The 14,883-nt window shown below is 38.4% G+C and overlaps 1 pseudogene across 1 annotated transcript; it reads right to left on the reverse strand.

Moving 5' to 3' along the window:
• Window positions 1-219: 219 nt before the first annotated feature.
• On the reverse strand, window positions 220-756 carry LOC116271240 (annotated as a pseudogene). The gene has a single exon (XR_004179679.1). The product of XR_004179679.1 is annotated as a 60S ribosomal protein L23a pseudogene (transcript).
• Between the last annotated feature and the right edge of the window lie 14,127 nt (window positions 757-14,883).

Here is a 14,883-nt window from a genome sequence, read left to right on the forward strand (position 1 = left end):
CTTTATTACTTCTTTTCTTTGACTAACTTGGGTTTCAGTTTGTTCTTGCTTTTCTAATTCTTTAAGATGCATCATTAGGTTATTTATTTAAATTTTTTCTTTTTTTACATAAGTACTGATAGCTATGAATTTTACTCTTACTACTGCTTTGGCCATATCCAATATGTTTTCATATGTTCTCTTTCCATTAGCATTTGTGTTTTTTGTTGTTGTTGTTGTTGTTGAAAAGATATATATATATATATATATTTAGAATTAGGCAGCTGGACTCAGTTTAGATGATCCCAATTTTGTTGGCAACATCCAAAGTGTCGTAATCAGGAGCCAGTCGAACATACGCCTTTTTCTCTCCATCAGGCCGAATCAGGGTGTTGACCTTGGCCACATCAATGTCATAGAGCTTCTTCACAGCCTGTTTAATCTGGTGCTTGTTGGCTTTAACATCCACAATGAACACAAGTGTGTTGTTGTCTTCTGTCTTCTTCATGGCAGACTCAGTAGTCAGCGGAAACTTGATGATAGCATAGTGGTCAAGCTTGTTTCTCCTGGGGGCGCTCTTCCAAGGATATTTGGGCTGCCTCCGGAGTCGCAGTGTCTTGGGCCGCCGGAAGGTGGGTGACGTGCGGATCTTCTTTTTTTTGTGGCTGTGGACACCTTTCAACACTGCCTTCTTGGCCTTTAATTCGCTTTGGCTTCGGCTTTAGGAGGGGCAGGAGCTTCCTTCTTCGCTTTCGGCGCCATCTTGTGAAAAGGGTCCTCCATTAGCATTTGTTTCAATACATTTTTCAATTTCCTTCTTAATTTCTTCATTGACCCACTGTTCATTCAGGAGCATATTGTTTAATTTCTATGTGGCTACATAGTTTCCAAAATTCCTCTTGTTATTGATTTGTAATTTTATTCCATTGTAGTCAGAAAAGATGGTGGATATTATTTACATTTTTTGAATTTTTAAGACTTGTTTTGTGACCTAACATATCATCTACCTTTGAGAATAATCCATGTGTTGGTGAGAAAAATGTATATTCTGCAGCTCCTGGATGAAATGTTTGTAAATATCTTTTAGGTTCATTTGTTGTATAGTACCAATTAAGTTTGATGTTTCTTTGTTGATTTTATGTCTGGGAGATCTGTCAAATGCTGAAAGTGTGGTGGTGAAGTCTCCTGCCGTTATTGTATTGGGGTTTATCTCTCTTTTTAACTCTAATAATATTTACTTTATATATCTGTGTGCTCCACTGTAGGGTGAATATATATATATATAATTTTATTTGTAGTTATAAATGGAATTACTTTTTAAAGTTTTATATACACATTATATATATATATATATATATATGTATTTGCACTGCTCATAAAACAGTATATTGTTAATTGGACTTGAATTTGTTATAAATGTCTATTGCAAACTCTGGAGCAACTACTGTAGCAGGACGAGCCACAGACAAAACTCCTCAGACACCGGATTAAAGAAGGAAGGGGTTTTTAATTCAGCCGGGAGCGTCGGCAGACTGGCGTCTTAAGAGCCGAGCTCCCTGTGAAAGAAATACTTGGCCTTTTTAAAGGCTTACAACTTTAAGGGGTCCACGTGAAAGGGTCGTGATAAATCGAGCAAGCGTGGGAAATGTGACTAGGGGCTACATACGTCAGCTAACAGAACAGAAAGTTTTACAATGCTTTTTTCATACAGTGTCTGGAATTTACAGATAACACAAGTAGTTTAGGCCAGGGGTTGATGTTATTATTATTACTTTGTTTAACTCTTAGGACTGGGTGGTGGTGCCAAGGTTGTCTGGCTATTTATCTTACTTTTGTTTCTTTCTCTTTACTCCTGTCTTATGAACTAGGCAAGGTAGGGGGAGGAGGGCAGCAGGAGTAGTAGTGGTCTCCTTCCTTACTACTACATGTATTTTTTAAAATTATGCTTTAAGTTCTGGGGTACATATGCAGAACGTGCAATTTTGTTATGTAGGTATACATGTGTCATGGTGGTTTGCTGCACCCATCAACCCGTTTCTCAAAAGAAGACATTTATGCAGCCAAAAAACACATAAAAAATGCTCATCATCACTGGTCATTAGAAAAATGCAAATCAAAACCAAAATGAGATACCATCTCATGCCAGTTAGAATGGCGATCTTTAAAAAGTCAGGAAACAACAGATGCTGAAGAGGATGTGGAGAAATAGGAACGCTTTTACACTGTTGGTGGGAGTGTAGATTAGTTCAACCATTGTGGAAGACAGTGTGGCGACTCCTCAAGGATCTAGAAATAGAAATACCATTTGCCCCAGCAATCCCATTACTAGGTATATACCCAAAGGGTGAATATATATTTACCACCATTATGTTCTCTTGCTTGCTGAAGTGACTCCTTTGACATTATATAATCACTTCCATTGTCTCTTCTTACTGCTTTTATCTTCAAATGTATTTTGTCTGTTTTATGTATAGCCACTCTTGCTCTTTTTTGGTTTGCATTCACATGGAATATCTTTTTCTATCCCTTTATTTTCAGTCTATGTGTACTTTATGGATGAAGTATGTTTCTCCTAGGTAACAGATCATGGTTTTTGCATCCATTCAGCCACTCTATTTCTTTTGATTTCAGAATTTAATCTATTTACATTCAATTTTATTATTGATAAGTAGGGATTTACTCTTGCCATTTTTTATTTGTTTTCTGGTTGTTTTCCAGTCTTCTCTTTTTTTCCTTCCTTCTTCTCTTCCTTTTAGTGAAGGTGATTTTTTTTTTTTTTTTTGGTGGTATGCATTAATTTATTGCTTTTTACTTTTTGTGTATCTGTTATGTGTTTGTTTTTTTTTATTTGAGGTTACTATGAGGGGTGGAAATGCTATCTCATAACCAATTATTTTAAAGTGAAGACTCCTTAAAAATTAATAAAAACTCTACAAAAAGAAACGAATAAAAACTCTACACTTCAGCATCATCTCCCCCTTTTAAATTTTTTGTTATTTCTTTGTCTTATTGTATTCTCTGTGTCTTGAAAAGTTGTAGTAATTGTTTTTGATTAGTTTATATTTGTCTTTCTACTTAAGTCAAGAGAAATTTACACACCACAATTACAGTGTAACACTGTTCTGTGTTTTTCCTGCATGCTCGCTATTACTAGTGAGTTTTGTACCTTCAGATGATTTTTTTCTTGCTCAGTAACATCCTTTTCTTTTGACTGAAGGACTCCCTTTAGCATTTCTTGTAGTACAGGTCTGGCTTTGACGAAATTCTTCAGCTTTTGGTTGTCTGGGAAGGTCTTTATTTCTTCTTCCTGCTTAAAGGATATTTTTGCCAAATATATTATTCTAGGGTAAAAGTTTTTGTCCTTCAGTATTTAAACATGTCATGCCACTCTCTCACGGCCTGTAAGGCTTCCACTGAAAAGTCTGCTACCAGATGTATTGGAACTCCATTGAATGGCATTTGTTTCTTTTCTCTTGCTGCTTTTAGGGTTCTTTCTTTATCCTTGAACTTTGGGAGTTTGATTTTTAAATAGCTTGATGGAGTCTTCTTTAGGTAAAATATGCCTGGTGTTCTATAATCTTCTTTTACTTGAATGTTTATATTTTTCTCAAGGCTTGGGAAGTTTTCTGATATTATCCCTTTGAATAAGCGTTCTACCCCTATCTCTTTCTCTACCTTCTTTTTAAGGCCAATAACTCTTAGATTTGCCCTTTGAGGCTATTTTCTAGATCCTATAGATTTGTTTCATTGTATTGTATTCTTTTTTTTCTTTTGTCTCCTCTGACTGTGTATTTTCAAATAACCTGTCTTCAAGCTCGCTAATTCTTTCTTCTGCTTGATCACTTCTGCTATTAGAGACTGATGCATTGTTCAGTATGTCACTGGCATTTTTCAGCTCTAGAATTTCTGCTTGATTCTTTTCAGTTATTTAAATCTCTTCATTAAAATTGCCTAGTAGAATCTAAATTCCTCTCTGTTATCCTGAATTTATTTGAGTTACCTCAAAACAGCTGTTTTGAATTATCTGTCTGAAAGGTCACATATCTCTGTTTCTCCAGGACTGATCTCTGGCACCTTATTTAGTTCATTTGGTGAGGTCATGTTTTCCTGGATGCTGTTGATGCTTGTAGATGTTTACTGGTGTCTGGAAATTAAATAATTCTGTATTTACTATGGTCTTCACAGTCTGGACTTGTTTGTGACAGTCCTTCTTCATATGGCTTTCCAGACATTCGAAAAGGGAGTTGGGCCCCAAGCACAATAATGCTGTGTTTTTTGCAGAATTGTAGAGGTACTGTCTTGGTAGTCCTGGATAAGATCCAAAGGAATTCTCTAGATTACCAGGCAGAGACTCTAGTTCTTTTCCCTTACTTTCTCCAAAACAAAGAGAATTTCTCTGTCTGTGCTGAGCCTCTTGGAACTGTAGGTATGGTGATACAAGTACCCCTGTGGCCACCACCACTGGAACAGCTCTGAGTAAGAACAGAAGCAAGCACAGCACTGAGCCTTACCCAGTGCCCTTTGTTTCTGGGTGGCAAGTGTCTCCATGTCCTGGGCATGTCTAGAGATGCTGTGTGGGAGCCACGAACTGGAAAATCAAAACCCTTAACAATGTACCCAATGTTCTGTCTACTTCAGCTAAGCTGACACTCAAACCACCATGCAAAGTTATTCTTGCTCTTCACTCTCCTTTCCACAAGCAGAGGAGCCTCTCTCTGCGGCCATCACCACCACCACCAGTCCACAGGATATTCTTCCAGGTGACCATCAATGTTCACTTAAAGCCCAAGGGCTCTTCTGTCAGCTTGTGGTTAATGCTTCCAGGCCTGGGACTTACCCTTCAGGGAAGCGGGCTCCCCTTTGGTCCAGCACAGGTTGAGAAATGCTAAGACCCGAGTCCTGAACTCGTGAACTCCTAGAGCTTACCCATTGCCTTACCTCACTGTGGCCGAGATGCTACCTGATTTTTCTGTTGTCGTTGTTCTTGTAATGCTGCTTTTCTGTGTGAAGATAATTAAAATTTGGTGTTCCCACAGGGGATATGAATAGTGTAGGCTTGTATCCACCATCTCCCTCTGCCTTCTCAATCTCTGCATTTTTCGTGTGCCCAACACAGTATATGTTTTTAAAATGGCCAAAATGAGGTTTACTGCCATGAAAATGCTGCATTTTAAAGAAAAGTACGAAGGAAGAAGCTCAAATATTTAAAATGTTACCACTTAATAAACACTCAAACTTTTTCTTTTGTCATTTCTGTAATAACAATAAAAAAACTTTAAAAAATTGTATGATTTTTAAATATTATTCTTACATTATATAAATGTGCTATTTGATCTTAGGATCAAATAGATTCTATTTATTTGTTGAAATTATGGTCTTAGTTTACCTCATATTATAACTTTTGCCAAATGTACCCTAATTTCAAATAAATTGCGTGGTACTCTCAATTATTAACTATGGAACAAAAAGGAAACGTGTCTATATTACATGTAGGTAAAAATTGTAAAATACTTCCAAATCAGAGAAATGAACTTCTAAATAAACATTTTAACTTAGGAAAATGCCTACATTATTACTTCAGTTATATATTGGAATAAATTTACTTGCCATAAAGTATGTTAATAAATAATAAGAAACTTGCATACGGCCTATAATTATTTCTATTTGGCATGTCTTTAGTGATTTTTTTTCCTGCACCCAGAGTGATATTTTCAAAACAATAATGAGAATTTTTCATCCCCTAATACATTATTTTCAAAGAACACCTGGGGCTCTTAGAGCACGTCTCAACAACCCACCATGGCACAGCAATCTGGTTTCTATGTATAATTACAACCTTTTCACCAACAGCCCCAGTCCCCAACTCCATACAAAGTGTGCTCCAGTCACACTGAATGCCCCTTCTGCTTCTCACATGCATTTAGCTGTTTTCTGCCACCAAGAGTTTGTTCTTGCTGTTTCCTCCACCTGAAGTGCTCTTTGAAGGGTCTTCACAATTCTGGTCTGCTGTTGTCTTTAATATGTCAGCTCAAATGTCACTTCTAAGTTCCAGGAATGGAACCCAAACTAAATGAAAATATAAATCCCTGGGTTCTTGTGCCAATCTATTGGTATATTTGCTATGAAAAGCATGCCTTGTCTTTTTTTTATCCCTCCTGGCCTGTGTTATGGAGAAATGTAGTTTTGATGGCTGAGTTTTCCTAATTCCCACTGGGTTTGGGCAGTGGAAGGTACTAACAGGATTGGAAGGCAAAGGAAAGAGATGCTACACATAGCATTTCTGGCAGTGTCTGCACACTGACATGTCGGCTCGAGGCTACAACACCTTCAGCCAGGCCTGCAGAATTTTAGCGTCCACCCAGGGTCTTGGATTCCTGTTTATGGTAACAAAGCCTCCTCTCTCTGTCCTCCAGTAAGTACAATTTTTAAACTGTGTAAGATGCCCAATTTGTAATTTGTTGTTTGTTTTTAATTCTCCAACTTTGAAGGTGGTAATAGTATTTTCAAGTATTGATCACTGTTCTCCTGCCAAGGCAGAGAAGTAGATGTATTGCTTTTTCCACTGACAGTTTTTCAAAATATCTGAAGGCCACAACTATGTAATGACCAAGTGTTTTCTTCTTCCAGTTGAACAAGCCCAATTCCTAAGAAACAGTGTTTCATGGGTTACCTCTAAGATCTCTTCAGATACTAAGAATCATATAAAGTATCTAATTTGGCTTTTGTTCAAAATTATGATTAAGAATTTGCAAAAAGACATCTGAATACTGTTGTTATCCTTAGGAAATGAGAACTTCCTCAGAAGTAAATCGTGTGCATGAAAAAAATAAATAAAATACCTTATTCTCATAATGACCTTTTTGGGATACATCCAAGTCTGATGTATAAAGATTTGGATTTCTGCTCAGTCTTGATATATAGATTTGGATTTCAATGTCAGAGCTTCAGTAATTTGTTTTGATTGTTTACTCCATGTTCTGATCTTAATTGTCCATTGAGACATCCATAATGTAATTAAGCCTTTAGATTACTTTGCAACCATTTCCTTACCTTTCATATTCCTGGCATCTCTGTGATACTAGACATTAACGTATCAACAGCCAGTTTCGAATGAAATAAAAGCTTAATTTAGACATTTAGGAATATTCTATCTGGAACAGTTAATAGAAAAAGTGTAGTATGTTGTAACTCTGATACGGGATTATCTTAAATATACAAAATATATAAAGTAAAGAAGTCATTCAGTTTTGATTTTACTTTGGTGAGTGACAGTTGGGAGAAGCAGCCCAGAGTGAAGTAAAAGCCTCTTCCCTTTTCTTTCTTTGCTTCTTTCTTTTTCTTTTTTTGTTTTGTTTTGCTTGGCTTTACTGAAATCACATTTACCCCGGATCTTCTGACCTCTTTTGTTTTTGTTAAAGAGAGTAAAGAGAGTCTCTGAGTGTCTTAAAATAGGTTCCATTCCTTCTGGAATATTTCTATCCCACCCAACCCTCTTTACACCACCAAAACTCTGAGAGAGTTGGTATTTTCATTTATCTTAAAGTGCTTTTGCTTTTTTAATTATTTCATTATGTTCCTCTTTCTTGTCATTTTAACAGGAGAAAATACCATCCCTGACTGTCTGTTCCCCATTCCTCCATCACTCACCTTCTGGTAAGACTTTCCTGTTTCTTCCATATGTCTTGTTGCCACCTTGTGATTCTCATACTTCTTCGATGTGTGTGCTTAAAATTGATGTAGAAATTCTGGGTTTGTCATTCTAAAAACTGCCTTCTGATACTACTAAATTTTTTGTGCACTAGTGCAAAAGTACTTAAACACACACACACACTTCAGAAACCTGTGGTCTCTCAATACAATGTCTTTTAAATTCTCTTATTTATTCACTATGTATATTACTAAACAATTTAAATCTCACCAGTTAAAAAAGCGAATTGGGAAAGAGAAATCTTGGCCTAAGAATGAACTCCTGCAAGAACAACTGTTAATTCTGCCTTCTTTTCCTCTCCAGCATCATAAACTCATAGGCACATTTCCTTTTTGTCTTTTCTGTTGGTTGAATGTATCTAAAGATTTTCAGTCAAAATTAAGGTAAATTACCTAATGTTTGTTGAATGTATTCTATGAAGAGTAAACAAAGGAACAGTTTCGTTCACCTCTTTCTCCTCAAACTCTCTATATTTGGAACTCGTGACCATTTTATTTTCCAAAGAATTTAATATTTGGGAGGGGGCAAGGATTACATTTTATACGTCAGTGTAATCATGTAAGTGTATATACTGTGCATTGACATTTTGTCAAAAATATTAGTAGAATGAAGGAAATCACCAGAGTGATGCTACTTTTGACTCAGAAGATCGTAAATAACCCTTGAATCTTATAGCGGGAAAAAGATTTGTTACAAATCTTAAGGGCACTTGGCAAAAATACTCTTTGAGAGTATAGATCTCTTAAGAGATAGTTTTCTGTCATTGAGCACACAAAAGTGGCCTGTCTTAGTCTGTTTAGGTTGCTAAAACAAAATATACGAAGTAATTTATAAATAATAGAAATGTATTGCTTACAGTTCGGGAGACTAGGAAACTCAAGATCAAGGCACTAAAAGATTTGGTGCCTGGTAAAAGCCCATTTCTGATAGATACGTTTCCTCAAATGGCAGAAGGTGTTAACAGGCTCCCACAAGCCTCTTTTATAACGACACTAATCTCATTCATGAGGACTTCACCCTCACAAACTAATAAACTCCTAAAGGCCCCACCTCTTACTATTATTGCAATGGTGATCAGATTTCAACATATGGATTTTGTGGGGACACAAACACTCTGACCAAAGCATGGCACAACCCTTGAGAGAAAGCTTCATCATGAATGCAAGTACCAGGGGGATTGCAATCAATGGTGCTAACCCGTCTTGGCGTCTTGGCACCTTGGCATCTCTCTTGACCTTTCTTGGAACCTGTTTTGGGGGATTAAATGAGGACCATCAGGAATTTGATTATTTTTATGATGGCAAGAAATCTTGGAGGCTTCTCACTGAATAATATTTTACACAATATGATCTATCAGAAACAATAGATTTTAGAGATATTTTAGATCCATCTGTTTAACTTTGCAAATTAGAAAACTGAGGCTGGCCGGGCTCAGTGGCTCACGCCTGTAATTCTAGCACTTTGGGAGGCTGAGGCAGGCGGAACATGAGGTCAGGAGATCCAGACCATCCTGGCTAACACGGTGAAACCCCGTCTCTACTAACAATACAAAAAATTAGCCGGGTGTGGTGGTAGGCGCCTGTAGCCCCAGCTACGGGGGAGGCTGAGGCAGGAGAATGGCCTGAACCCGGGAGGCGGAGCTTGCAGTGAGCCGAGATCACACCACTGTACTACAGCCTGGGCGACAAAGCGAGACTCCATCTCAAAAGTAAATAAATAAATAAATAAAATAGAAAACTGAGGCTAAACGACCACAAAACTCTGTGAGTAAGCATCCTAGAGAGGGCACAGAACCAAAGATTTCTTGTTCTTGCCTTATTGCTCACTCTTCAACATCATATTGATACATTTACGAAGGTAGAGATAACTGAAAAAAAATCTGAAGTTAGCTTTACCAGTATCACAGTAAACATGCCATTTTGTTTTCAATAAGAATTGATTCAAAATGAAGTACTTCTGTTACATATATGTATTTTTTAAAAGAACACATTATGTGGGATTTTTCTCAAGCCAGATCACAATATAATAAAGCAATCCATCCTTCCCCAGCAGAGCACAACAAAGAAGCAGATCTTGAATGAAAATGTTAACATCAGACATAACCACTGAAAAGTAATAACACTACAACAAGATAAGGCAATTTACATGAGTATTTCATAAAGATTTTCCTCCTGAGGTTCTTATATAATTTCTCTCTCTCCTAAGCCTGAAATTTTTTTTAGTTTTTAAAAAAGTGTGGTGATCAGTTGCATTGCCTTTGAGAATTAGATGCATATTTATATAGAAATAATATCTATGAATATCTATATAGAGATGATGCACAGGGAGAGCAACAGATATTCAGAATAAGAATCTCATTTCTATAGGGTGCACCAATTGCATCAGCAACTCATTGTAGTTCTTTTGTAATGTGAGCACATGAGCTCCATTAACATTTGACCCTGATTTGAAGCTTTTGAATTTAGGAGGCTCAAGAAATCCACCTGAATGCTGTCTGCTTTCATGAGCAAGAATAACTGTAGAGTCGTTTGCTCACAGCGTGTAGCTGGGCTGCAGTAAGATGTAGAGTTGGATACCCTGGTGTTGATTCCAAAAGGAATTTTCAGCTTTCTCGTAACGTTCCCCTGAGAGGTTTCATCTTCTTTTCTTGCTCCCTTTTTGCTTCTTCACAATGCCAGGCACCTTAAGTATCCCATTGGGTATCTGTTGTCACTACAAACTTGTCTCTTGATATTTTGGCTTTACCTCCCACTTCTGGCCTAGAACCTGCCTCTTCTACTTGAAGCTAAAAATATAATTATCTTTTCCAGTTTGACCTACTTCACTGTGAGGAATATTTTAGTAACTGTTCTATTTATCCTTCTACTTCTAAGTGTCTAAAACAACTTCCTGGTCTGCTCTAGAACATTCTCCAGGACTAATTGCAGCAGCTATCTAGATTTTTGAGTTCCTAATAGGACTGTCCACAATCTTTTGCAGGAAGGAATCATATGATTGACTATATCTAGGTTGAGCCATGTTATTCAGCAAAAACAAGTTGGAGTAGGAAAAGGAAATTTTCATATACCATTAAAAGAGGCTCAGCATTACTTTCTCAAATCCCAGAACATGCCAATATTTCTTGAGCATGAGCTGGTGCCAAGAGGTGGACAATGAGTATATGGACATGATAGCAAATGGCATTTTACAAAGATATGCTCACCAATGCATAGCATATCCCATATACTCTTCTTACAGTATAATGTTCAGATTCCTCTGTTAAGAGATGGAAGCCATATACATGTTTTTCTTTAACTTAGTAGACCTTTGTTACTGCCTGAACTGGTGGGATATGGTACAAGTAATGCTCAGTGACTTCAGAGGCTGGTTTATAAAAGGCAATATGACTTCTGCAAGTCTCTCTTGAGGTCCTGATGTGCCCCAAGCTGATATGTGAGAAGGCTGGCTGCCTGGGAGCCACCTTGTGCAGCCATGTGGGAAGATCACATAAAGAAAGGCAGAGATGACTTCATGAGTCTATGTCGTAAGAGTCTTCAGCTGTTTAAATCTTCCCAGCCCAACCTCTAAACATGAGCAGGCAAACCTTCAGACGATTCTTTTTTAATTATTATTATACTTTAAGTTCTAGGGTACATGTGCACAATGTGCAGGTTTGTTACATATGTATACATGTGCCATGTTGGTGTGCTGCACTCATTAACTCATCATCTACATTCTTATCCCCAGCTTTCCAGCCACCCCAATTGAACCTAGTAGACCAGAAAGAAGTTAACCCCACCGATCCCTGAACTGCAGTTTTATGAGCAAAATACGCATTATTGTTGAAAACTACTAACTTTAGGATTGTTTTGTTATGAAGTCATAGCAAGTAAGATAGATATGTTCTTTGTTTTCAGATATTGAATTACTTATCAAACTGAAATTTGCATTTCAATTGAAAGCCCCGGTATCAATTAACGTTGACAGGTTAGAAGATCCGCTAACATTGAGCCAACATTTCTACACAGCAAAGTTCAATTAGAGATGAATAGTTTCTGCCTCTCAGTGAGGCTTATATTGTCAAGTGTTCCACAGGCTTCACCACTCCCAGTCCACTTATTCATTTAGATTTTCTGCTGGTGACTTTTGACATTCTAGTTTGGACTCTAGAAATGTGGAGTATGACTCTCCTTTCACTTCTCAAACATTTTAAGTCAGTATAGGCAATTACCCTAGGAAATAAATGCAGGTATTGGACAATGACATAATTTAATGCTTGGCCTACAAAGCAGTGCTTAGCTATTGTTAAGATTTACATTTAAAGAGGGTTTTGGTTCAAATCTGTTTATTTCCATAGCTACAACAATCTAGTAGTGGGCAGGCAATTAGGAAATGGTCTCATTTTCCATTTTAGGAAGTGAAGGGTCATAGAAGTTACAGGGACAGTGAAACTTCTATACCTTATTCTACGTAAGCAGCAGAATGTACCCCATTAATCATCCTGCATTTCCTGGTTGCTGCTTGGTCACTTGCATGTCACTTCCATAGTTACCATCTGTCTATCTATTCTAAAAAATGAACCTGATTCATTGGATTCTGAAAAAGGCATCCCCCCTCCCCCCAACCCTTAGCAATGCCCTTTAGGCAAATATTTCCTCATCTGTTTTATTTCCATTCCATTTGCAAAAGTAGCATCTTAGTGAGACAGCCAGATAGGGAGGGGTCCTCAGAGAAACTCCAACCGGCCTGCACATTGGGAGGAGTGTGCACAGGGGTGGAGTCACAGAAGTTCACACCATTCACAGTGGGAAGGAGCCTGGCCCCTTCTCTTCCTGGGTGGAACCTGAAATTCAGTCTGTGAAGTGGGAAGCATATACTAACAAGATTCTCACTCTGGCTTTGTGGAGAGTCCCTGTTTCTCTTTTTTTCCTTTCCACTCAGTACATTCTATTTTTCTCCCACTTCAAATCATCTGCACGCCTAATTTTTGGTGGCTCTGTGACAAGAACCCCACCCCTGTCTTTAGCTGAACTAAAGAGATAGTCCTACAACATTGGAACAACCCTGGCCTCAAGATAAGTCTCAGGAACTTGGTCAGAGCAGCACTGGCGGACCAACTGAGAAGACTTCTCTTTTTTTCTCAGAAGAAAAACATTTTAAAATGAATAAGAAAGCAGAGAAAGAGCCAGGCAGTCCATTCCAATTGTTCATCACTCTGTAGACAAAGGAAGAGATCGGTAAGACATGAGGAAGGAACAGTCCTACAGAGTTTGTCTGAAGAATGGAGCAAGAGGCAGATCTGGAGGAATTCGCTGAGACATGCTTGGAGAATAAGGGATTATCTATAATATTTCTTTCACAATGTAAACTGTTTTATCTTGTGACAGTTTTTGCCATGGACTAACTCTTCAAGAATATTAGAACAACGAACAACCCTGGAAGATACCAAGACAGAAGGAAGATATCTTTCTTTTTTTTTTTTTTTTTTTTTTTTTTTTTGAGACGGAGTCTCGCTCTGTCGCCCAGGCTGGAGTGCAGTGGCCGGATCTCAGCTCACTGCAAGCTCCGCCTCCCGGGTTCACGCCATTCTCCGGCCTCAGCCTCCCGAGTAGCTGGGACTACAGGCGCCGGCCACCTCGCCTGGCTAGTTTTTTGTATTTCTTAATAGAGACGAGGTTTCACCGTGTTAGCCAGGATGGTCTTGATCTCCTGACCTCGTGATCCGCCCGTCTCGGCCTCCCAAAGTGCTGGGATTACAGGCTTGAGCCACCGCGCCCGGCCGAAGATATCTTTCTTTTCTCAGGAGGAAAATAAAAATAATGTCCTCCTCTGTGCCAAAGGTAGGCAGGTTTACCAGGAGGCCTTTTACAAGATTAGGGGTTTCTTAAGCTTGGGTTTCCTCTGGTGTGATACAAGTCCACTGTGTGTACTATGTCCATCAGGGCCACTTCACGTCACTCCCCCAGGTCTTATGGGAGAAGGGGAACTGGCAAGAACATGAAGCTTCTGAAGCCTGCCGTGCTCTGATTAATAAGGGTCTTTGTCTCTGATCCAGAAATCTTGTGTCTTCTGCCAGCATCCATGAAACAGGGACAGGTTCACTGGTTAGTTTGCAAGTAGGGGGAAATCACAAGAGCAGCAAGAATATTTCCTTTGGTCTTAAAAGGATCTTGGACCACTACTGAGAGATTCTCTTTGATAAAGAGCTAGTACTTCTTTCTTTTGTAACAGGATAAAGAAAAGTATATAGGTGGCTACAATCCCCTTTAATCTATAATCACCACCCCACCCCAATTCATACTCCTGGAGACACTTTTCAACATGTTAAGGTCTGCAATTTGGATTCAAAGCTGAATTGGTCTGAAATTTGGGCTTTTTTTTTTTTTTTTTTTTTGGCTTACAATGGCTTCAAACCTAGTGCATAAGAGAATCACATTCACATGCCCTTATCACAAGGCAGACAAAGGAAATTTGCCACTGCAATGGCACAGAAAAGACTCTGTGTGAAGGTCTCTGAAAAGTGTTTTGGAGGGAAGATGGTGCTGGGCAGCAGAAAGTAAATGAAGTCTTTGACAGTCAGTTGTATGAAGGCATTTGGTTAGCGGAAACAGCTTAAGGCAAGGCCAAGAGGTTAAGATGAAGCCAAAAATGTAAGTTCTTCATGCCTCTCATAATGGACAAATAAAAAAAGTCCTCACTGATTTCTTGAAGACAAGGATAACAGAATCTTCTCACATCACACTCAAAGGTTCCTAACTCTTTTTCACAGACTCCTGACTCCTTAGAGGAGAAAGCAGGGGTAATAACCTGATTTAAAAATTTCTGCAAACTCACTGCAGTAGGAAATGCTTGTTTCAAAAAAATATATATATACACTTCTACATACACTTGATTTTCTTCCCAAGATGCTTTTATAAAGCTTTCGAAAAGTTTACAAATCAGGGGTATTGACTGACTCCTTTCTGTATATTTGAGAAATCAGATTCCCACAGAAAGGGGCCAATATCGTTCCCGAAGGTTGTATGCCAATAAGTGACAGAGCTGGTTCTCAAACTGGGTGTTATGGACTGAATTGTTTTCCCCCAAGGCCATATGTGGAAGCCCTAAACCTGCTGTGACTGTCTTGGCAGATAGGGCCTTTTAGGAAGTTATTAAGGCAAAACGAGGTCATAAAGGTAGAGACCTACTCCAATAAGATTGGCATCCCCATCAGAAGA

This window comes from Papio anubis, chromosome 18 (genome assembly GCF_008728515.1).
Source record: "Papio anubis isolate 15944 chromosome 18, Panubis1.0, whole genome shotgun sequence".
In the NCBI taxonomy this organism is placed as follows: domain Eukaryota; kingdom Metazoa; phylum Chordata; class Mammalia; order Primates; family Cercopithecidae; genus Papio; species Papio anubis.